We start from the raw sequence: 24,891 nt of genomic DNA, 5'->3' as shown, positions 1-24,891 counted from the left end.
ACAGCTCAGATAGCTTCTATACAGCTGCCCTCACGGCCTCTCAACAGCTTCCCTTGTTCTGCCTCTTCTGCTGCGAGCAGCAGTCCATACTGGGTCTCCCACACCCAGCACTGCACTGGTTCTGTTCAGCTGGGTGTAATAAGTTGACCACGAGTTGGCAGTGTACCACAATAATGCACAAAAATTCATAGAAGTGACCAACTTAATCCTAAAATTTCAAGGTTGATGTATGTTAGCATCACCAGTAGAAATGGCTTCTCATGATATAAGTGAGAGTATTGGTTTAATGGAGTAGATTTGCAAAACATGGGAAAAAAAATGAAGTTTTCAGTTTTGCTGAAAAGCAGCACTCTATTCTGTTTGTTTTTGTTTAGAATGATAATAAGTCACAGGGTTATAGAATTGGTGTGCACACAGAGTGCATTGTGTGTATTTGGGTAGGGATGAAATCAGAGCTTCTCATAAAAGGGGGCAGAAGCTGGAGGGCTGGGGGACCCTAGTGACCTGGTCTGTGGGGTGGATGGCCCTGTTCCTTCAGAGCGAGGGGTGCACAACTGCCGGGGAGCCAGAGGCTGCGTCATCCTGAGCGCTACTGGGCTTTAGAAATAACACAATGCGATGCGCTGTATGATTTTGTTGCTTTTTATCCTAAATGAGTTACCTGGGAATTTGCAGCCCGACTGGCTTACGGAGTGTCTTTTCCTTTGCATTTGTCTTAGGACAGCTCTGTAGGTGTTGGGAGGGAGGCAGTGTCTGTGAAAGAACACTTGACTTCCATATCGTTGCTGGGGTTTTATGAAGCAGTGACAGCTGGGGAGACTTCATGATCGGCGGCCGGGTCAACTCCATTAAGATTATGGCCTTCATTTAAATAAATGTCATTTCTTTTTTTCATTGAATAGTTTATGCCAGGAAAGCAACAGAAATGGAGACATAGAAAACAAAACGAAACAAAACAAAACAACAACAAAAAAGCCCTGATTCTTTGCTCTAAATAAGGCATTTACTTTTATCCTGCCTTGAATGTTGACCTGGCACTTAAAATATCTGAAGTGAATCATAATCAGGACTTTTGCATTGCAGCTTCTTGTTCTAGGGTGTTAATGATTTGTTCAAATGTTGACACTTTCGCACTACAGGAAACAAAGAACTTCAGTAGAAAACATTGGGGCCAGGGAGATAGCTCAGTGGAATAAGTGCTTGCCTGGCAAGCACAGGGTCCCGAGTTCAATTCCTGGTACCACAAAAACAAACAAAACTTGTTGATAGAAAACATTAGATTTTCAACCAATGACTTCAGTATAAAAATACGAAAAAGTAGCATCTTCTGTTAAAATAAAAAACCATAAATGCTAATAGTTTTAAATGTAAAGCTCAATTCATTCAGGAAAAGAAAGCAGTTATAAAGTGCCTAAATGATTGCATAATAATAATTAAGCATAAACAACTGCTCAGTTCTTTAGCTAACATACTTTATTTTAATGGAACATTTTGAATTAATAAACACACCCATACGTTTTCTTGGCGACAGTAATAACTACAGTGTATCTTATCAGATAATTAAGTTTCACAAACAGAATAACGAGTCTAAGGAGTTGCAATGACACTGTTATAATGCATGTTTTTTTGGATGCTGAGATCTTAAAAGAAGAACAATTGCTTAAATTCAGCCACTTCCTGCGCAGCAAAGGGGCTGTCACTTGCATTGCAGTGTGTCAAGTGAGGCCGGCATTCCTGTGAAGAGCGTAAAAGCAGGGGGAGGAGGAAGACAGGAACAGGCCCTAGAGACACCTGCAAGAGGGTGTCAGGGCAAGAGTACCAGACCCCGAGAACGGTAGCGCCACCACTCGAGTTGCAGCTGCTTATTCTGTGGATAGCGTAAATGTCTGATAATGTCTGTGCTGATCTTTCATTAGGATAAGTCACTTAAGAGTTTGGCATATTTTAAATCGGGTCAACTATTCATCTCTTACTAGTTCTTCTGAGGATAAACTTGCTGCCTTTTCACTTCCCCCACTCCCCCACTCCCCCACTCCTCCCTCCCCTTCCAATCTCATCCCCCTTCCCTTCTCTTTCCCCTCCCATCTCCCCTCCCCTCCCTTCTCTCTCTTCTGCTCCCTCCTCCTGCACCCTTCCCTCCCCCATCCCCTCCCTTTCTCCCCCTCCTTTTCCCTCCCCTCCTCCCTTCTCCTTCACCTCACCTCCTCCTCTCTCTTTCCCTCCCCCTCCCATCCCCCTCCCTTCTTTTTCTCCTACTCTTCCTTTCTCTGCTCTCCCTTCTCCTCCCCTTCCTTTCCTTTCTCTCCCTTTCCCTGCCCTCCTTTACCCTTCTTTCCTTGGGAACAGTTTCATTAAAAGCCAGCTCTGGATTTCACAGTGTCCTGAGAAAGCCAGGTAACCCACCTCAAGAGGTGGCCAAATTCATGGCGGGGGAGGGCAACATAAACCAGTCTTCCAAATCCTGGCAGGAGGGATTCCAGCCTGAGCCTCTTGGTAGGGATGCAGTGGCTGGCTTACTATTTTTTTTTGTTGTTCTTGAGAGCAATGTGACATGTTTAAACAGATGATGATGATGATGATGATGATGATGATGATGATGATGATGTTTTAATAAAATAAAACTAGCTTTCATTTAAAAATGTTCAAATAACATAACATGCAAAGCAAACGAATAGAGACTCAATTAGCTTTTGAGGATAAGCAAACAAAATAATTTTTGCTTTTTTAAAATACTTTGATAAACTGAGGGTACATTTCCTGATATACTATAATATCGTGATAAGCAGGCATGTTAATGCACTAATCACGAGCAGGGCATGGTGGGCGCACCTGTGACCCCAGCACTTGGGCGGCTGAGACAAGAGGAACTTGGTGAGTTCAAGACCAGCCTGGGCTGCAAAGTGAGCTCAAGCTCAGCCTGAGCTCAAAAAGACAGAAACAAAATAAAAACAAAAACAAAACAGAAATACTCAGCCATTCAGTCATGTGGAACCAGTGGAAATTTTCTGAATGGGCCACAAACCGTTTCACTTTGAATTTGACGAGAATCCATGATAAGTACACCTATAACTAGGCCAGTACTGGAGAACAGTTTCTGGCTGTCCACAGGGTATACAGTGTGGTCTCCTTACAACCCGAGTCATAACTGCTTTGGAAAATGTCCGTTTAGAGGGTCGCATACTATAAGCACCAGAGCCAGTCTGCTATGTTTGACCTACTGGTCTCTGCCAGCCAGAGATGCACAGGCGGGTTGGCAGGCACAGCTCTCCTGCTGCCTGTGTGCTCCTGCGCATTTGAGGGGCAAGCCATATGTGCGGATTAGTTGTGCCCTGCCTCTAGGTGCAGGTTGGACATCAGGGTGGTTCCTGCATTATCCCAGGTGCTTAACACAATGACTTGCCTTTGCTGAAGAAAGGGCAGCATCTCTGTACACTGAACATGCCCAGGGTCTCCAAGATGATCTTGAGCTTCTTGCTCATACATTCTGAAAAGATAATAAAAGATGTGGTAGATACACATTATGGTAACAGAACATGGGAAGAGGCATGAAGCGTGTTCAGTTTTTGAAAAAGGACTGTTAATAAAAGTTTCAGAATTGAATCTTGAATGGATTTCTTTGATTAGAGACCTTTACATCAGTGTAATTTGTTTGTTTGTTTGTTTAGCAAAAGTTTAGAGTGCAGTAAAACAGACTGATTTTGTGATCTTGGTTCATTTTCTAGACACATAAGTTCTCCTGATATAATAGAGATGACAGAATATTAGAAGAAATATCAACTCTGTTTTCTGAGAAGATTTGCAGGCCTTGCAAACTGTCAGCAGCCAGGTGACTGAGGCAGAGAAAGGTCTAGTTCATTCTTAGGAAGATGCAGAAGTTTAAGAAAATTCCCTATTAATTGTCTTCTCTTTACAATGTGGAGCTTGAAGTGGGAATATCCATATTGTCTAATCTTTTTTGTGATTTAATCAAATATATTACCATAATATTTCAGATGAACTATGAAAATCTCCACCACACTGCTCTCTCACAGGTACATTGTGAATAGAAAGATTTTGGCCCCTGACATTTACTGGTAGTGCTGTTGTCCTGATTTATAAGAGAACAAAATAAACCCAAACTTTCTAATTTTGTTAATATTTACGTTTACACCATATGAATTTCTTTTAACTTTTACAGCCCCAAATGAACAATAAATACTAACTTTTACTCTTGGGAATTAATTTGGCTTTCGAGAGAAAAATTACCAGTTGCCTCACTGCTTGATTATGTTTGCAAAACTCTCATCAATACAGAATTTCTGTTGTTTTAAAAGTTATTCTATCCCGTTCTGCCAAAACAAAAACAAAAAACAACAACAAAAAAAAAAAACAAAAACAAAAACGTGGTTTGGTTACAAGGTGGGTCTGAATTGTCAAACATTTTCAATAGCCCAATTGTCAGTGCTTTTATTTAATATTGTTTGAAATCTCATCCCAGATTTTTCATCATAAAATAAAAATTCTCCTGACAAATTTAATAAAAATACAACACAACCTCTTTAATTTCATGTGTTGCAGATGCTAGGAATTCCTTCCCCAGTTTGTCTCTACTGACTTTATGAAGTATACTTGACATGCAGTATTGTCTATAGAAAACAATTACAGAAACACATGTAGAAAATATTTACAGCAAACTATTTCACTTAAGGTCATTATCAGTGGAGGCTAAATGTGGGTTTAGAACCCAAATCTAAACCATTTGTTTTCAGTATAGAAATTTGCACAATGTCGAGGAAGTATTCATTTTTGTCATAGGTTGGAACGCGACTTTGGCTCTGTGAATCCCACACCCAGATGCTTATGGAATCCAAGCAAAATCAAAGGAAGGTGCAGGCTTGGGGACAGTGGAGATAGAGTCCTGAGGTGCACTGGAGCAGGCTCCCTCCTAGCAGGAGGGAGCCTCAGGTGGGCTCCTCAGGAGGACAAGGGCAGGGTCGACAAAGCCAGAAGGAAAAGTGTCCTTCCTGCAAGGCGTTTCATAGGTTTGCAGTTGTAAACCGCAGACTCATTTAAAATGGTGCATCATGTGCTCCCCTTGTACCCAGGCCATACCGGAAATCCCAGACAAGCTGAGGCAGAGGAGCTGAAAAGGCCAGCTACTGAGTGGGTTTAGGGTGAGCAGTGGCACCGCCAGCATGTTGGGGGGCTGTCATGAGCTGTGATTCTCCTCAGCATCTTCAGGTGCTTTGTAGCTAGGCAGGTCAATGTCTAGCACGGTGGTCGCAAACCTATGGCCTGCATGGCCAGCGGGTGTGTGGTCCCTCTGGACTGGCACACGAAATAACTCACTCCAGCAGTCAAGGATTAGATATTCAGGTTTGTTTTAAGTGCAGCGTTAGCACTTTCCGATGAGAGAGTGGGCTGGGGGCTGCAGTCTGGACCCTCCGTCTCTGACAGGCTCACCGTGCCTGATTAGGAAGTCTTCATCTCCTTAATGTCCAAGATTCTGGTTTGTATAAGTGCCATCCAATGGTAGATAGTAGATAGACACTCTGAACCAGCAATTGTTTTTTTAACTACAAATCTGTGTGGCTTTGAGAACAGTGAAGCTCAAATTTATGGCCTGCCTGGGAAAATAATGTAACACCTTTGACAACCAATGACTGCATGCGTGTATTGGTTAAGTGTTAAATAGTGATTCCCTGAAGATTTCCTGCTACGTGAAGGTTAGTTGTAGGGATTCCCATCACTCACTGCTGCTACTGTCTAGGATGACCCTTGATGTGGGGGACGTCCTGTATGATGATGCAGTGAGTTAGATTTAAGTAAACGCAGAGGTTGGAGGTCAAGAATGTTTCCACATGATACGCTGCTTCTTTGTAGCCTTGGTTTTTTAACTGCTGTGTTTTACACAGTGTAGGCTTTAGCAAGACCAAAGTCAGGTTGTGTGAGGTCACTGTTGGAAAGGAAAAGAAAGAGTCCAATGCAGTTTATAGTGTCAGAGATGGAATCATGACAGACTACAGGGTCAAAGTCAGAATTTTGTTGCAGGGCTGGGAGCCAGCTGAGAGAGGATGCTGGGGACTTACCTGACCATGGGGGTGAAGAGTCGCTGACCAAGAAAAGTAGACTCTGGAACAGAAGCTACGAATAAGCAAAGTTGTTTTATGGAAGCCAGCCAATGTGGTTGCTTGTTTTCTTTTCTTTTCTTTCTTTCTTTTTTAATCTTTTATTTACTTATTTATTTGTAAATAAGGATCTGGCTATGCAGCTTGGACCCATAGTGATCATCCTATCTCAGCCTCCGCAGTGCGGGGATTACAGGCTTGTGCCACCATGCCCAGTATCCGGGTTCCCAGGCCCACACAACATGCGATACAGGGGATTGAACTCAGGTCCTTGTGCTTGCCAGAAAGGAGCATCTCCCCAGTGCTACATGTTATCTTTTCTTAATGCACCTGACCCACACATTCACCAGTGGCGGACTTGACCCTGGGGAACTCCACTGTGAAGGAACTATAAGGACATAAAAGCAGAAAGGAAACCAAGTAGTACAGGCAAACCCTGTAACCTTCAAAAACTTGTAATGCCACACCGACCCTGCCCTGTGGCACGCTGAGCCAGCCACCAAGACCCAGCTTGGTGGTGCACGTCTGTAATCCCAGTGCTGGGGAGGCTGAAATATGAGTCAGAGCTGCATGGGGAGACCCTGTGCCAAATACATAAATATAAACAAGAGCAAAAAAAAATTGTAATGGTAAAAATAAGTTCCCTTTAGATGTGTGGTTTGCCTTGGATAGATTATTGGCTTCTGTGAGCATGCATTTCCTGTTTTTCTGTTACTATATCCCTACCCTGCCTAATCTAGAAATCACTAGTTTGAAGCTAGAAGTCGGGCAGAGGGGACCTAGTCAGCACAACAGAAGTGAAACACGGTCATTTAGTGTGATTGAAAGTTTAAGAAGAAACTGATCTGGCTTGTTTTACCTTATATGTGGCCAAAGTTCAAAATAATTGTCTTAAATTGAGAAGTCTATGAAGTACTTCATTGTGGTATCCCCTGTCTAGGGCAAGATCGTGTGCATATCACATTTTAGAAAGATTTTAATCAAATTTAGTTGATATCTGTGGAAACCGAGATGAGTATGTTTGCTTTGTGGGAAAATCATTTCTGAAAAATATGTCTTCAATTTCTGAGGAAATGATAATGACCATATTAGCTATTTGAATACTCAAAGCAATGGGATATCACCAATGATTTAAATTAAATTACATTGAACTTTCTTTTATGTCGGTATATTATTGTGTTAGTCTTCCAAGTGATATCTTTCTGTGTTCATTCTCTTCTGGTGACTACTTAATGTATAATTCCATCAGAATGTACTTCCTAAACTGAAATATAATCATCAAAAAGTAATTTTATTCCTTGAAAGGATTAGTATTAATTATAGTGACATCTAATAGGATAAGTAGAAAATTCTCAAATCCGAGGTCCTCTTTTGATCTCAGATGAATTCCTTTATAATGAAGAGGTTGTGAACAGCTCTGTATTTGCCTTCGGTATTTTTTCCCCTTTTTGGCTTGCCTTATAGTCCCTTCTGTGTTCTCTTGATGTGAGACCCCATGGACAGAAATATGTTTTGCTCATGTTTAAAATTTTGGTAACTTGCTTTTTCAGAGCTTCGTGTACAGTAAGTTGGAAGTGATAGAGACTGAGTAATATATATTGGGTGGAAAACCTTAGCACCCTTGCCTCGGAGTTTGCTTTTATTTGGTATTATTTTAAATGCTGATTGTCATAGTGATAGCAAAAAGAAGGAATTTGGAAAACTCATCAGAATACTGTAATATTTTGGCTTCTAAAATGTATGTGAATATTTTCCTGTCTTAAATCAGTTTTGAGTTGGAACATCTCATGCCTTCTCTGGCTTAGTAGCCACCATCTGGCTAACAGAGTCTTCTCTGATTCTTGCAGCCAGTATGTCTAGCATACACTTGAAGAAACTGATCTTCAAATCTCTTAAAAAGCTCACAGTGTCCTGAGAATCCTGAAGGAGCTGAATCTTTAGTATCCTGAGGGCCCTGGCTTATCTGCTCAGGAAAACTTGTAGGGGATGGCGCTGCCCCTCGCCCCTGCTTTGTCATCCTTCCTGTCTTCTCTTCCTTAAAAGCTTTCAGCTTGCACCAGCCCTGCGTTGCATCCCCGCCTTGACTAGTGCCCTGGTCTTGCAGTACCTTGCAGTGTGCAAGCAAAGAAGGGCTGAGCGCTAACGTACTGTGAATAGAGTATGTTTCTATTATTTGGACCAGAGAACCATTGCTTGGAAGTGACTGGTCATGTTATGTACAGCAGCACAACACCCCTTGCAGATCACTGGGACAGGTGAGGAGGTAGGGGAGCAGGCAGGGGTGGGGGTGGGGCTCAGCTTTGCTCTTCAGCCCAGCTCCAATTGCTGCTTCCACCCTATGTTTACGCCCTGCTCCAATTGCCAGGTCTCCTCTCCATTTTCCATTGAACAATGCATTTTGAGTCTTTATTGCCACTGCTCTGACTAAAAGATCTTCTACCTTATTCCTTCATTTTATTCTATTTAAAATCACTTATTTAGTCATGTCAGCCCCACCCCCAGGGCTCTCTGAGATGTCAATTGAGACTGGGCATGGTGGTGCATGCCTGTAATCCCAGTTCTTGGAAGGCTGTAAACAGGCAGATCACTATGAGTCCAATCTAGTAGTGAGACCCTGAACACCCTGTAGACCTTTCCCTAAAAAAAATAAATAAATAAATAAATAAAATAAAATCACTTATTTAATTTTAATTTTGTTTTTGTGGTGCTGGGAATTGAACCTAGCAGTTTTGCACAGAGGGGAAATCCTAGCCCTTTTCAGTTTTTAATTTTGAGACAGTATGTTGTTGTGTCTGTGGCATAGGGGAAGTCAGGGCTGCGAGTCTCGGGCCTCAGGCTTGGAGAGTGCAAAGGTTAGGGCGGAGGCCACACCTTACATGTGGATTTAGATCTCAATAAAGCAGATAAATAAATAGATAAGATCCTTGATTTATGGTGGTTTGATTTATGATTTTTAAAAAACTTTATGATGCTTTGAAAGTCATACTCTTTTAGTAGGAACCATATTTTGATTTTTGAAGGCCACAGCCTAGCTGCCAGTGAATGGCATGAGACTTCCTGCTGGCCCTGGGCTGAGGCAGCGGCCACACTTCTGGCCAGCTGTGCAGCCAGCACCCACCCACCCTCTGGTATATTGTGCCGCTTTGTGGTGTTAGGGAGGGGAGGTGTGTTTGGTGCTTTTCTGACCTCCAGTATTTTAAACTTGTGATGGGTTTATTCAGTTGTATTCCACCATAAATCAAGGCACATCTGTACAGTGGCAGGGGGGCATGAATAAAGCCATGGGGCCTTGAAATGACATACTTATTTGCTTTGATTATGACATATATTATTATACTCATTCTAAAGTATTTTTCTTATTTGCCATAGGTTCTAAAAATATAGACAGCAGTATGATTTTTTTATACTCAAGAAGATCTAGTTCAAGTAGAGGACGTTTTAATTCAAGAAAAAGAATCTTAGCTGTCAGTTTTCTTCCTTAGAAAAGCAGGCACAGCAGTTCTATTTATAGCAGCATTTCTCAGGTGTAATTGATGTGATAGTAGATATTAAGTATGAGTGAGCGTAATATTGAGATGATCCGTGTTGATGGGAAGGCTACTGTAGAGACACATGCTGTCTGATAGCTGTCTTCAGAGAGCCCACCCATGGGGGTGTGATGTCATTGTCATCTTTGGTGTGACATCGTCATCGTCTTTAATGAGAGCCGCCTCGTCTTCCTGGCTGTCAGTGAGCTGAAAAGGCATTGTCTCTTTCTGTTAATGACTAAGAAGCGACAGTTAATGACTAAGAAGCGACTACTGAGCAGAGTCAGTGTATTATTTGACAGAATATCCTTTTAGAGCAACACTTCATGTTTTAAAATTTTCTTTGTTATTAAGTCAGTAAGGTCCCAGGAGCAGAGGTCTTCCTTATGAGAATCAGGCGAGTTGCATTGATTTGCACCATGCAGTCAATGGCATGTGCTGTCTAGTGCTGCTGCAGTAACCTCTTTGTGTGAGGAGTGAAAACGAAGTGTAATGACCATGATTTGGTTCACTGAAACGATCAAGTGAGAATGAGGAATTGGATGGATATTATGTTATGTGTACTTTAGTTAACTCGCATACTATGTTGGACTTCAGTGAATTTACTAAATTTCATTCAGTTCTATGCTTGATCAATTTTGAACTTTTGCTTCTTTTTTCTCCTTCATTTTGTCATTTCAAGGTTAATCCGCATATTTGTGTCGTGATAAATCTCACAGAGAAGCTTTACATTTGATAACCTTAAGGACAAGCTGGCTAATGTGTTAGTGCTCCAATCCCAGCACTCAGGAAGCTGAGGCAGGAGGATCTCACTAGTTGTGGTCCAGCCTGAGCTACAGAGAGACTTTAAGGTCAGTGGGGAGTACAGCGTGAGAACCTGGACCTCTAAACAGTAAAACAGAACAAAGCAAAAATGAAATGACAAAACAATTATAATACTTACACAACTGATTATTACTGGCTAAAACTCCAAAATGCCAAAGATTGACAATAGATTGGAACAAGAAAAATCCTTGCTCTCTGAACTGATTTGAAATCACTAAGACAGTGAAACATAAAGATTTAAAAATAAGTAGACAGAAAAGCATACATAGTCTGCAGCTGGGGCTAGGGCACAGGCCCCCAACCTTTGACAGCAGAGAGTGGTTTCATTGAAGAGAATTGCTCCTTGGACATGGGTGCAAGGGACAGGTTCCTTTTCTTTCTTTATTTATTTTTGTTGGCGTGAAATTCTCAGAGAACTTGTTCAGTCTCACAGCTAGATCCCTTGCATGTGCAGTTCACAAGAGGGTTCTCACAGGAGTGAGAACCTAAAGCCTCTCGTGTGATGAGGGGAGCTCTGAGGGTGCTGTGAGAAGTGGTGAATGGGTGCGAGGCTTTGCTCTCTTGCTTCCTGCTCACCTCCTGCTGTGTGATGTGGCTCTTTTGGCGCCAAGGATAGGCACCGGTCCATGGCACAGGCCTTGTAGATTCCTCGGCTAGGGTCAGTACACATGTATCAGTGTGCTTATTTTAGGAACCTTGGGACCAGCTAAATCAGAAAAAGATGGCAAATACCCTATGAGAAGGAGTAAAAACCAGCAAGATGCCTGTTTAAATAAGAAAGAGCAAAAAAGGCTTTCAGTGAAAATGGTTCATGATTGTTAGGAGCAGTCACCATGTACACTTTGGCCATAAAGCTGGAGTTGTGAAGTGCAATGACTATTTTAGTGAATTTCCTGGATATCTGTTGCACGTTAATGCCTGTGTGTCGTTTATCAGGGAGTTAGTCTGAAGGAAATACTGGGACATTTGAATATTCTTGAAAAGGACTTGTTTCCATTGCTAACTAGGTCATGTTTCCTCTTAGATCCAGAAAGCTAGCTGTGCCTTGCTCACCACCTCTTCTCTTTAAATATCCTTTTATGCAGATGCTAAGTAAAATAGCAAAGATAATTGAAGAGGCCATTCCACCTCCTCCCGTGGACCTCGGAAGGTGCATCCGAGGGAATCTAGTCCGCCTCAGGGAAATGCTACAACTATTTTTTTTTAAAGTAGAACTATTAACTAATGATACTAACGGAAAAATATGTTCATTGGTAGCTAATTCCTTTTAGAAGTACTTATCAAAGCCCTTGGTGCATTTTCTGAGGACAATTTTCTTCATGGGAAAGGTTAGCACAATGTAATAGGGCTCCATGTGCACCTGTTGGTTTTTATGTAGTCCTTGTAGATTCATCAAATATCAGATAATATCATAATGAAGAGTAAGTATTAAAGATTCATTTAGCAGGCATAAGGAAAACAGTCCTTTATGCAAATCATTTTAGTTCCTTTACTCTATAGATTCTTTTACACTGAAATTAAGCAGCATTCTGGGTTCAAAATAAGAAGAAAAATGAAATACATTCCCTACACATATTTAACTAAAATCTCATAATATTTTGCTACAGAGGATTTTGGCTGAGGGAAAAGGAATCTGTTAAACTCAGAAAAAGAGTGCAAGAATGTGTTGTAAAGTTTAACAAAGAGGCAACAAACAGGAATAATTTGGAAAGGAATCTGCAAATTGATATGACATAGCAACAAATTTACATGAATAAATATTAATGTGGTACTATATATGTTCAAAAAATAATCACAGGTGGTGATTTATTCTGGTGTATAAAGATTTCTTCTTCTTGGAAGAAATGTGCTGTCCTCCGGCAACATATAAACTTTAGGAAAAAAAAAAAAGAAAAAGAAAAAAATAAATAAACTTTAGGGAAAGATGTATTAAGAGCATCTACCTTGTTGACATACAAATTATTTGAAGAATAAAGTTCAAAATTAGATCCAGAGTTTAGAAGTCCTAAGCTTATACAGGTTGGTGCTGAACTAACAATAAAGGTAAAATGATGAACATAGAATTTGGTACAACAATTAATAGTCATTTAGAATAAGGTAGGTCAGAGATTATAAATGTTTAGAAAGTTGACACCTTACAAGTCTATAAAAATAAGTAATTGTGTTATGTTTTGTTAACTTCCTGAAATGCTTCTAGTTTTTCTTTTGGTTTTTCAGCTATAATCTTTCATTGCTTTTTTGCATAGCAGTTTTGTAACATAGTTTTCCTTAGAGAAATAGAAAAATGTTTTGTCTTCCTTCCTGCAGTGTCCACAGAGGTTTTATTTTTTAAACTGGATAGGTCAGGAATTTCCAGTGAACCACCTCACTTGTTCATGATACGTGGTAACTTCTGTGACACAGTGATGTGATTTCTGAATATTGAAGTTTCTTATGCATTGATAGCTCATAATCACCTTTGATTTTATGCTGCATATCAAATATGTCATGGCCGACTTTGTCTCAGAATCAGGAGGGTAAAGTGAGTTTGGTAACGTTTGCAGTAGGACCAGTCCTAGAAATCATTGCTACAGGCACACACTGCAGTAATTTAACTGCAGGTCACGGTCATAGTCAGAGAAATGCAAAATATTAGGGGTTGGGATTATACCAGGTAAATTCAAGGATGTAATTTACAAGGTCTCATCTACTAGGCATAATTTTTTTCAACATATTTTCCTGCCTTGTACTAAGTAGGTGATAGAAACGACCCATCAAAAGTTCTTGAGCAGGGTCACTACCAGGTTATAGTTGCATTTCATTGGGTAGCACTGGCCGAGTAAAAGGAGGGATTTGGGACAGAGCAGAAGTAAGAAGCCTATAATCAAGAGAAGAGAACATCTCACAAAAGGTGGCCTACCACAAAATAAAAGTTGGAGGAGGTGTTTTAAAAAGAATAAAGATTTCAAAGGTTTGGAAGTGTTCAAGTTGTCGTGGTTCGGGTAGTATAGGAATGTAGAGATCGTGAAAAATGCATATATATGACTTTGTCAGGGCCAGAGATGATGATTGAAATGTGTTTTTTCATTAAGCACTAAAATTTTTCAAAGCTTTTAAGTCTGTTTTGCATTACAAACATTCAAGCGTCTATCATTGCTGCTTGAAATTTCAAGTTCAGAAGTTCAGTATGTAAAATACATAAGGCAGAGCATACTTCCACTCGATTGTTTTATTATTATTTGAGGGTGAAAGATTACTGTGTACTCCAAAATAAATCATGTTGCTTTTTTATTTTTGCTCTTAAATTTCAGTAAAATTTGGCAAAAAGAAAAGCAGCATCAGCCTTTATATTTTCTTCTTAAAGTATTTATTATAGATTTACAAATCTTCCCAATGAGACAGAGAACAACAGAGATTATATTTGTATTTTATTTGGGAACCTTATTGAAAGTTAACACAGGAAAGTGCCTTATGTATAAAACCCTCCACATAGATTTGAATGACCAGCATATGATCGTGTCGTCCACTATTCTGCATTGCCATTTTGTGAGAAAAACGTTGTCATGTTTCTTACCAGTTGTTCAATTACTACATTTTATTCTTGTTGTTTGATTATTCCTACCCAAATTCTGATTACACTTCCAGATTGTGCGTGGGAATCTTGAAAAATAAAAATCCATGTTGTCTTGTTTGCCAATAGGTGGAAACGTTTTCTTGGGGGACAAAAAGGTTTGTTAAAGTATTAGGAGGAAAATGTAGGAAAGAGAAAGGAGTAAAAATAGCGCACGTGAACTTTGACCTAGAAGCAGGCACAATCGTGGTGGGTTCGTGGGTCTGCCTGTTGCCACCCCCTCGTGGGCAAAACCCAAGCATAATTGCACAAGAGGGGGAAACAACTACTGTCGTAATATCTTTCAGATTATAATCATTTTTACCATGTTTTTTGGCTGTTTTAGTAAAACAGTTTTCTTCATTATAACATTTAGTGCTTATATGTGAGGAATTGAAAGTACATACTTAAGTTTCTGGCAGATTATGCATTTGATAGGACTATAGTCAGTCCTTCCCTCATTTCTTTTACTAGTGTTGCTCATAGTGCTAAGGTGTAGGGATTGACCTTCAGTAAAGCTAAGTTGGTCCCTTTACATAAATACATCTTTATGGTCTTAACCAAAATATCTTGATATGTGAAGGGGCTTGGCATGCATGTTATGAAATCGTTAGTAATTCAGTAGCTTTAGTTGAGGAGTGATCCTTGGAAAGGGCTGTAATATTGAGGATTGTGTGACCCACAGTGTTATTCTTGTGGGCTCAGTCTGGCAGGAGAGAGAGAATGACAATGAAGCAATTATAAGCAGCTGGAAATGTGCTGCGGTATAAAGTGATTTTACCAGGAGGGATCTGAGCTAGGGTGTCCAGCTGTTGTGGGGTTTCCCAGGATATACTCATTCCCTTTGTTTCTAAAACATAAAATATTCTCCCAGGGGATGTTTTGCAGTGTTTGATAGAGAGTGTGTTACTAATGTCTATTGGCAGAAAGTGTGTTACTGATGTCTAGTGGCCAGAGGCCAGCAGCCCTGGAAGCCTCCTGTGCTGCTATACAGGGCAGCCCATGCACAGAAGCACGGCGTGGTCAGAAATGTCTGTAGAGAGTGACCTGTAGAGTGTTGTGCTGGGACGTAGTGCTGACAGAGGCAGGCAGTGCAGATACCTTTTTGTGATGAGTCAGTTGGTGTTCCAAGGTGGTTGGCGAATGGTGAGGGAGAAATGAACACAAATGCAACTGTGGTCTTGAACAGGGAAAACTGAAGAGGAAAATGATTTCTCTTTATACAGTGCAAAGGGCATGATATCCATCAGGTTCGTGCTTGGTGATGTTATTTTATCTTTTGAAGCAGGAGGCAAGAGAATCAATCTCCTGGAGGTGAGAGGTTGGTCTGGGCAGACAGGGGATGCTGGGGAAGGGTGGGAGGTTGATTGATAGGTCCTACCAGGGCATTAAAGCTGCAGATCACGCATTTACAAGGCAGGCACCTCTTTCCATCATGCAGTCTTCTCAGGCAAGGCCCAAGCCTTCAGCATTGGTAGGGAGGAGGAGTAGGGTGAGCTACAGAAGGCTGGGAGACCCTTGAGGCAAGGGGCAGCGTTGGAATCTCCAAGTGTCCAGGGCAGTGAGCAGAGCCGTGTGGCTGTTAGCGTTCCACACTGTGTGGGAAGGAGGGTGGCAGAACTTTTGTTTTGACTCCTTTAAACAAATGACTCTTTCCAACTGTCTTTCAGTTCAGATCATAAGTGCTATGGATTATTTTCCTTTTGAGCTGACAAACTGAAAGACTGTTTACAGTATTTGAGAAACTAGAACTGATAGAGAATGAACTACTAATTGCAATCATCCCTTTAGATTCCTCTTCTCTTTTACCTTTGGAAGCAATAGCTCTGTACAGAGATATTTTGTAGCATTCTTAATTGCAGTTTTATTACACTTTTTTTTTCTTTGAGACAGGCTCTCGCTTTGTGATTCAACTTGACCTTGAATTTATGAGGTGTTTCAGGCTAGCCTCAAATTCACCCTCCAGAGCGCTGGCTTCACAAGCATGTGCCACCACTCCCAGTTCTGTAGCATTTTCATTTTACAAAATTAATTCAATTTGCTGACACACTGTAGATATTCATAATGATCGTGTTCATTATATGGAATTTATACCTGAAGATGATATATCACAATTCTCTTTTTCCTCCTTTCTCTTCAGCCTTCTTAGATCCATCTTAGAAAAGAGCTTTTTCTGTTTAGGTTACTGGAAGTTTAGAGAGCAAGGTTTGCCTGATGTTTTAGAGTGCACTTTACAGCAGTATTTTCTTGCATTAAATTACTTAGCATAATTAGGTTCCAGAAAGATCTGAGGGCAGGACTCACATATATCTCTTCTTTCCCTTTGAGACCCTGGAGTCTCTGTCCTTGATGCGGTCATAAACAAAGGCTTCTTTCTCCCAGCGTAACCCATGGACCCCCTTTCGAGTTCTGAAAGATTACCTTCATCTGGAGTGTCACACGTGTGACCTGGCATACAGTTGCATGTGCGCCCAGTATTCAACTGTAAGACAACATTTTCTTGCCTAAGCTTCTGTGGATGCTAACAAAACCACTTTGATTCTTTTGTCTGAAATTCGGAGTCCTCAGAATACCATATGGGTATTTTAAAGTGGTGGAAGAAAGCCGGTGTGATTTTACGATTGGAATTGAGAATGTTCAAAGCAGTATTTTTAGCCTGAAAAACAAGGGCCGACGAGGAGGCTGGAGGTCCTAAGCATAGTCTGTGCAGCCCTGGTGGCAGAAACTGTGGCTGCAGCCTCCACAGCCTGGCAGGAGGCTTTGGGCTCTTGCAAATGTGTTCTAAGGATAGCAGGGGGCCGGGCCTATCAGCTGTCAGCCCAGCTTCTGTTTGTGCTGTGAACAATAGCCGTGTGCTGGGGCAGTCATTATTGGCTGATTTTCCTTCTAAAATAAGTGTCCTAATAATTTGTCACAAAACCAACTTAAATTGCTATGATGTTGCCTGCAACCATTAAATTAGGGAAAAAGAAAGCAAGCCACAGCAAGAAATATTTCAGTTTGCATTTTCTGTTGGTAAATAGTGTAATTAAAACCTCTCTCGCAGGTTTTTCTGAAAGGTTACTTCTGTGTGGGAAAACCCTTTGTCTTCTTACTTAATACCCTGAGCTGCAAATTAGAGAATAGAGGAAAAAAAGTTAGTTGGCAAATAAAGGTCCTCCCTGTCTGAGTGTGGTTGGAATGCCTCCCATATTCTCGGGGCTCAGATAATGTGTCTCTCTTGAAAAGCATGCATAATCTGAGCTGAAATGAGCTGGTTCCAGGGTTTGGACTGCCCAGGGATACAAATTAGGGAGTTGATATTTTTAAAAAATGTATCCACTGAAAAACACTTCCAGAATATTCTAGCAGTGTTACCTTGTGTGTGAGGGTTCCCCGGTTACCCTTGCTTTCTTACCAAGAGAGGTGAGACCCATATTCATGTGCTTAAGTCTGATGCCCTGTGAAAAGTGGGGACAAAGGGACTGGGCAAAGCATCACAGATTTTAGGCAGGGCGAGGGGGCAGGGCTGTTGCTCCTCGCACTGTGGGTTTTCTAAATTGTTGTGAGCTTGAGTCTAATTTGCAGAAGGCAAGCACAGGACATCTTCCTTCTCAGGACTAAGATCCTGGGATAGAAATGCCAACTGGGTTATTTTACTGGCTTTTTTTGAAGCACAACAGTTGTATTACCGCATTATATGTCGATTTATCCAGAGATCGTTTGACTACAGTTCTGTTAAAGGTCTATTTTCATCTACAAACCAAGGAATTGTGCCCTGACCTCTTTCTCTCTCTCTGTGCCAGGCTCCAATTACTGTCACCGTGAGTTTTCTGTGTGGGCAGGGCCCGGCCATGCCCTGGGGTGATCGCCTATTATTATCATTTCTTGCTTGTACATGACTTCCTCGCCTAGACAGGGAACCAGTTGTCGTGCCTTCCACGTTTTGTATCTCCAAATAGCTCGCTAAGTAGAGTTTCACAAGGGTGGAGTCGCTGCTGGAGAATCAGAGATCAATCCTTGTTAGCAAGACTAACCCAGGGAGGCTTCTAGGAAACACTTTCCTCAGTGCCAGCGAGCACCTGTGAATGTATATTTTTCTGATTCTCAAAAAAAATTTGGTTCTCATTTGAGAAAACTTGGATTTAACCTGGGCAACCCCAATTGGTCACTTGCTAAATGTGTTCAGTTGGAAGAATACCAGATATTAAAATGTTTTGATAGTTTATAAAATGTTACTGGTTCTGATGTTGACTGAATGTTGAATATTTGGAAGACTTCAAAGCATTGATAGATGCTTTTTGGCTCTGGCTCTAAGAGAATTGAATTTTAAAAGCATCTAAGTTTAGTGATAAGTATCTGAAAAGGGACTATCTGGCGGGGACTTAGATGCTCACCTCAAATTTCCATGAGATAAAAATATTGTTTTGTTTTCAAAAAGGCTAAAGATTTATATGATCTGGAGAGAAACTGTTCTTCCTTTAAAAGGCATTGAATGCCTACAGTGTTCTAGGTATTACACAGAACAATATTACGATTTAAACCCCATAAGCTTAGAATATTGTATTTCCTAGTAGGATACTGATCAATACACGTATTTTCATGCATAGTTTTAAAATCATCATTTCATTCTAAAGCAACACTAACGTATAAGCAAGTCTATTTTTTAAAAATTGCATTTCATTATTTGCATTAATTATTCATTGATAATCTGTATTCTTTAAAGTAAAACATTGAGTACCAAGGAAATGTTTTACCTTAAGCAAGAACACCTCTTTTGCATTATAGCCTCTTGAGCATATTTTACTCTTTATTTCTCAAACTACCTTGCCAGTTTAGTCAGTGTGAGGTGGATAGATTAAAATCATGGATATGGTTTTTTTTTCTTTTTTTTTTTTTTTTTTGTAGAAATGGGTAACAAGGCATTTGGAGGAAAAAAAATGGGTAGTAGTCACGGAGACTTCTTAGTTTAGCTGAGGGAAGTGACAGCAGCTCTCTTTGCCGGGCTCACAGCCTTTCTGGCCCTAGAGCACCACTAGATCTTTTCTTCATTGAACTGATTTGCTGTTGTTTCAGAGGCAAAGCCAATACTGGACAGCACCTGTTTTCTTTTTCAAAATCAATAAAATAAAATTTAAAACTAAAAGGCGAACACTAGTAATTTCTTCTAGGAAAATGTAGCAAGGTTGATATTTTCTACTTTGATAATGTCAAACTGGGGGAAGACACCACTGCTTTCTTTTTTTTGCTTTTTATTTATTTTTCTTTCCAAATCAAATTATATCTACTTCTAATGTTCCTTTTCAAATAAGCCAATTACCTTTTCTGTGTGATCCAATTTGCAGGTACATGATAAGCAGCAGGTTAGCATGAAGAATAAATGATCACATTTAATGATGATCAGCACATCTGATATGATAAATTATGATTAATGAGTAAATTAGCAGTGAATGATGTAAACGAATTTGCTTTGAAAACTAACTCTACCAGAACGATGCTAAAGGGTCTGTAGAGCTTCATGTTTGTGAAATGCAGTGTGGGTTCAATAGCCTTGTGAGTATATTGCAATTTAGAGGAAATATGAAAGGAAGAAAACCTTAATAAATACTGTGTGATTTGCCTGCATCACTATTGAGGGAGGCAGGGAGATTGCATACAATGCTTGACTTTCGCCTGTTTTAGTATAAAAGCTGTTATCACTCTATTAAATGAAAATGATGCACAGTCAGTGTGTATTGAACGTGCAGCTCAGTAGTGAGCAAACTTGAAGGCTTGAAGTGGAAAATGTTGAGAGAGTGTCTAAACGGTGCTGCCAATAGTGTGTTTTCATTAAGAATACATGACTCTGGCGTAAGGCATGGCGAGAATGGCTTTATGGGTTGTGTCTAAGTGATTTAGGACTACGTTCATGTCTTCCTGAAATTTATGTCTTGAAACCAGTGGTTTCTGAGAGTCCCTTACACCAAAACAGATGGCCAGTCTTACTAAGCATGCCCGTGACTCAGAGAAGTTTTATTGACCAGGCACATTGAATGCTGGGGTTTGTTAGTTTTGATCATAATATCTCATGGGTGTCTGTTCATTGAAAATTTACGGTGTTGAGACCATACAGTATTTGCTGTTGTAAGACAAGTGCTTGTGTTTCAGGTTTTAATATACATTGAAATAAGACAAATGGCCAGAAAATATGGAACGGAACGTTGTTAGTTTGCTGCTCTGAGCCATTGTGTGTATGTGTAGGAATGACCCTGTTGTATGTGCTGGCATGTTGAGCGTAGAAGAATATATGCCTGGATGGTGCCATGGAATGAGACGCTCCCCGAGATGAGGTCAGGAGTGCGAGGGCGAGGGGCAGGAAGCTCCCTAGCAGTTGCGGGGGAAGCATGAGGCCAGTGTGAGCGTTGGGAGGTTGCTTGGCTTTGCAGAAGATACGCCAACTTTTACTGCCTGCCTGGTGGAGGCTGGATGCTTTGTTGAATGTTTTGGACTCACCATGTTGTCTAATCTTCATAACAAGACTATAAGACAGATGTTGCTGTTAGCTTGAAATAATATGTGGGCAACCATGTTCTGTCCATCCTTGTAGACAAAATAAAAGCAGATAGCAGGTAAAGACTCCAGTATACTGAACTCGTTCTACACCATTGTGCATTTTAGTTCTCAATATATTCATATAGACTTAATAACTCTTTCTAAATATGCTAGGATGAGGACCTAATCTCTTTAAGTTTTGGCCATCATTTTATAAAGTAAGCTCTTTTAAAGAGTGACAGACATACATATGAGACATGACCAAAAATATGGAAAATGATTGATATTTACTGTGAGTATATTTTACAGTAAAGAAACACATTTTCAATAATAGACCTCAAAATACTTATTTCAAGCATATAGATATATCAAACCCATCATTTTTCACTTTCTGAAGCAATTCTGGAAGTCCTCTTTGGTGAGTGTGTTTAGTTCTGTTTAGGTTATGACAGTCTCGATGTCCTAAATAAATTCAGAATATTCATCTTCCTTGGTCCCTTTGACTTTGGGGAAGAGTCTGAAATCATGTGGTGCAAGATGTGACGAATAAGGCAAGTGGCAGTGCACCGTTACGGTTTATTTGACAGAAATTGCCACATGGTTGATAGCATTGATGTGTGACATATGACAAGGAGCGCCATTGTGGGGGACAGCGGAGCTGTCTGTTGCTCAGGCTGTTTCTATGTAGATGTATTCTTCAGAGCTCTCATAAGCTTTTATAACATTCAGACTTACTGTACTATTTCTGGGTACAAACTCACCTTACACAATTTTATCAAGGTCAAAAATCACAATTACATGATACAATATTATTGGATCTTGACTGACAGGTTTTTTCTGCACAAGAACTATGTAATTTCCATTGAGAACTTTGAACCTTGGTCTGAGGGCAGGAACCAAAGACCTGAGTTTCATCTCATGCAGTGACATTTCTTAGAGATGGCCCAACTGCGGTAAAGCTGATAAATGTTGTTGCTTTTGTTTGACAATCAAAATGCATGGAATAAATTTTGCACTCACTTGCCTCATGTTCAATATGCTGTTAAAATGCTTTGAATGGAACGGTAGTTGACAGTTGCCGCACACAGTTACTGAGGTCCATTGAACCATTTCTTGTTTTGAAGACCCCCACTTTCCATTGGATGGCAACATTCACCATAGTTTTTGATCACACTTCATAAATCAACTGTAGAAGAGGTCCATCAGATCTCCCAGTAAATAGTGACAGAACTGAACTGAATTTCTAATGAATAGTCCCTGAATATTATGCCATTAAAATAGAAAAAGCTTAGTTACCACTCTTAAAACTATTTTAAAATTATTAATATTTACAGATGATTAATATTTAGCATTTTATATTTACATAGTGTATTTATGCAAATGAATTACATAAGAAAATTTATATGCAGATATAAATGATTTAATGGTTTGTTGATGGAGTGATTAAACACTGAAGAATATGAGACTCAATGCATACTACAATATCTGACCTTGAGTGCTATGATGAGTTCCTGCAGTGTCTCTGTTGAGTCTGTATGGATTTCCTGGCCTCTGACTTTGTCATACCAATGTGTAGCAATGTCAGTGAGTGTTGCATAGAATTATATTCTGCAGTTATGCAGCTGTAAGCAAATGCAATTTAAATAGTGACACAGTAGTTATACTTCCAATATTATCCACTCTAAATATTTGAAAATACACAGCTGAAGATTAGAGTGTAGCCCTTTGGAGAGTAGTTATCAAGTGTGGGCACTCGGTGAGACTAAGAATTGTGAGACTTTGACATGACCCGGTCATCGATGTGTTCGCAAGATGGTGTTCATGTGGATCAGGAGAAAACACATGTACATAAGGCACCAATAATGAAGTATGGACTGTTGTGGCGTGTAAGCGTTACAGTGTGTGTGATAAGGGATTTAAGAAGATGGGAGATTTCATCCAGATGGAAGATCAAAGAAGGCTTCAAGGAATTTCACTTTGAGTTGAAAAAAATGAGTAAATCCCTTAAATTCAGAAGTGGGCGAGAAGGCACTTTACACAAGGAAACAGTGTGCACCAAGGCTTAGAGATGGAGAATCATGGTCCTCAGGGGGCAGCAGTAGAAATGGTGTGGGAGGATAGATGGGAAGCAGCCCTTTCCTTTTAAGAAAGATATTAAAAACCAAGCTAAATTTGAATTTATTATTCAGTTTTCAGCTGTTAAAGATTTATCTTTTGAATGGAGGAGAGCTGTAGTCATAGATGCATTATAAAAATATCTGAAAGAGTGAAAATGAAGAAGAAAAGAAGTATAGTGGTAATTCTGAGGATAAACATTTGAAACAAGGGAAAGGCGACAGGAAAATCCAGAACCCATGACCTCATGTGGTGATTCTCCATCCTATGCGAACATTGGCATCATCCAGAAGTTATTTACCCAGCCCCACCCGCAGGTTTTGTGGTGCCGTTGGCCTGGCTGGGGTCTGAATATGATCAGTCATTGTTAATAGCTATGAAAAATAGAGGGCTGGGCAATATTCGATATTTATTTATTCCTTTTTCTGTTTTTTTGATGAGGTTTATTATTATTTTTGTTGTTGTTGTTTTTGGTGCTGAGTGCTTGTTAGGCAAGCATTCTGGAGCTCAACTAAACCTGGGACTAAAAAGTGAGAAGGTGGTTTGAGTCGGCAAGGCTGGGTGCTGGGGCAATGAGCCGTTCCACAAAAGATGAGACACAGGGGAAGGATGGGAAGCAGAAGACAAGATCTATTTTCTTTCTTTTTTAAAAATGTATTTGGTTGTTGCAAGATCTCACTACACAGCTCAGATTCATGGTGATCCTCTTGCTTTCCGCCTCCCTAGCTCTGGAATTACAGGCATGTGCCACTACGCCGGACTGTGGCTTGCTCAGCCTGCCCTGGGGGTGGGGCCAGTGCAGCATGTGGTGTCTGGGATTGAACCACCATCCTTGCACTTGCCTAAGCAGGTGCTTTAGTCCACTGAGTTATCTTGCCAGCCCCAAGATCTATTTTCAATGTAACAGTTTGACAGACAAAAGATAATTCTCTCAATCAGAATCTAGGGCTAAACGTTGAGAAGGAAATTGAAGAGGAGCCGTAGTTGACTAAGTCAACTCTGTTTGGTCTGATTTTCTTTCCTCTGCCCCCACTTTTCTTTCCTTGCCTTCTTCCTGTCTTTCAACATGCATGTCAGTCATTTGTCAATGTAAGTAGCCATAGTGACCCAAAGGCAGACAGTTCTGTCTGTCCAGTGAGAGCACACTGTGTGTTCTCAAGATTGCAAAGTTGAGGCCTGCGCAAAGTCAGTGGTGGAAACGTGAGTAGAAATGACAGAGACGGGAAATCAGGGTCCGGACCTTTGAGGCAAACATGCGCTTTACTCCTTGAGCAAATTGAACGTGTACGTACAATAATGTTGAAGTAGTCTGTCATACTGAACTTGGAAAATAGATGTTCTATAGGAATTTTGTGGCATTATTATTGTTACGTTTTCTTAATGTATTTAGTGCAAGGTCTACAAGGGTCTCACTATGTATACTAAACTCCTAATGATCCTCCTGTTTGCAGCCACCCAAGAGCTGGGATTACAGGCATGCGCCACCATGCCCAGTCTCAATTTCTGTCTCAGTCTGCCCCAGGGGCAGGGCCAGCACAGGGTGTGGTGCTGGGGATCTAACCCAGGCCCTCCTCTCCACCTGTGCTGGTGCTTTAGTCCACTGAGCTATCTGGCTGGCCCTTTGTGGCATTAATTTTTGCTTGGCAGGTGTGAAAAATCTGCTGTTCCTCCTTATTGCTGTTGGCTCCCATGGGGTGAAGCTCCACTTTAGCGACACTTTTCTAGGTGGGTTGTAGATGAACTTCCTCACTAGTGAAAAGTACCTACAGTAATACAGCAGAGTCCTGACCAAATCCTTTAGAAAGCAATTAGTACTCATTTTTCAGTTAAATACAATAAACTTCAAGAAATACAATAAGTGGAGGTATACCATTTTTTCTTTGTATCATCTTTGCAAATTTCCATCTTCTAATGTGACCCAGTGATAATGTCAGGACTTCACAATTAAATCAAAAGTCATGAGCTGGTGAGATAGCTCAGTGGACTAAGTGCCTTCTTAGGCAAGTGCAGGGACACTGGGTTGGATCACTGGGCACCACATGCTGTTCTGGTCCTGCCCCCAGGCGCACTGAGCCAGGTTGAGACTGGGTGTAGTAGTGCATGCCTGTAATCCCAGCACTGGGGAGGCTGAAAACAGGAGGATCACTGTGAGTCCCAGCTGCTTTAGTGAGACCCTGTACCAAATACATACACACTGTATTCATACATATATATATAT

General features: G+C 40.6%; 1 protein-coding gene across 1 annotated transcript in view; it reads left to right on the top strand.

Moving 5' to 3' along the window:
- The window catches only part of Ptprd (protein tyrosine phosphatase, receptor type D), a 437,469-nt gene that overhangs the window by 68,850 nt on the left and 343,728 nt on the right, over positions 1-24,891 (top strand). The window lies entirely within an intron of this gene.

This window comes from Octodon degus, unplaced genomic scaffold (genome assembly GCF_000260255.1).
Source record: "Octodon degus isolate 3935 unplaced genomic scaffold, OctDeg1.0 scaffold00044, whole genome shotgun sequence".
NCBI classification, from domain to species: Eukaryota; Metazoa; Chordata; class Mammalia; order Rodentia; family Octodontidae; genus Octodon; species Octodon degus.
This window is presented reverse-complemented; position numbering and strand designations above follow the sequence as displayed.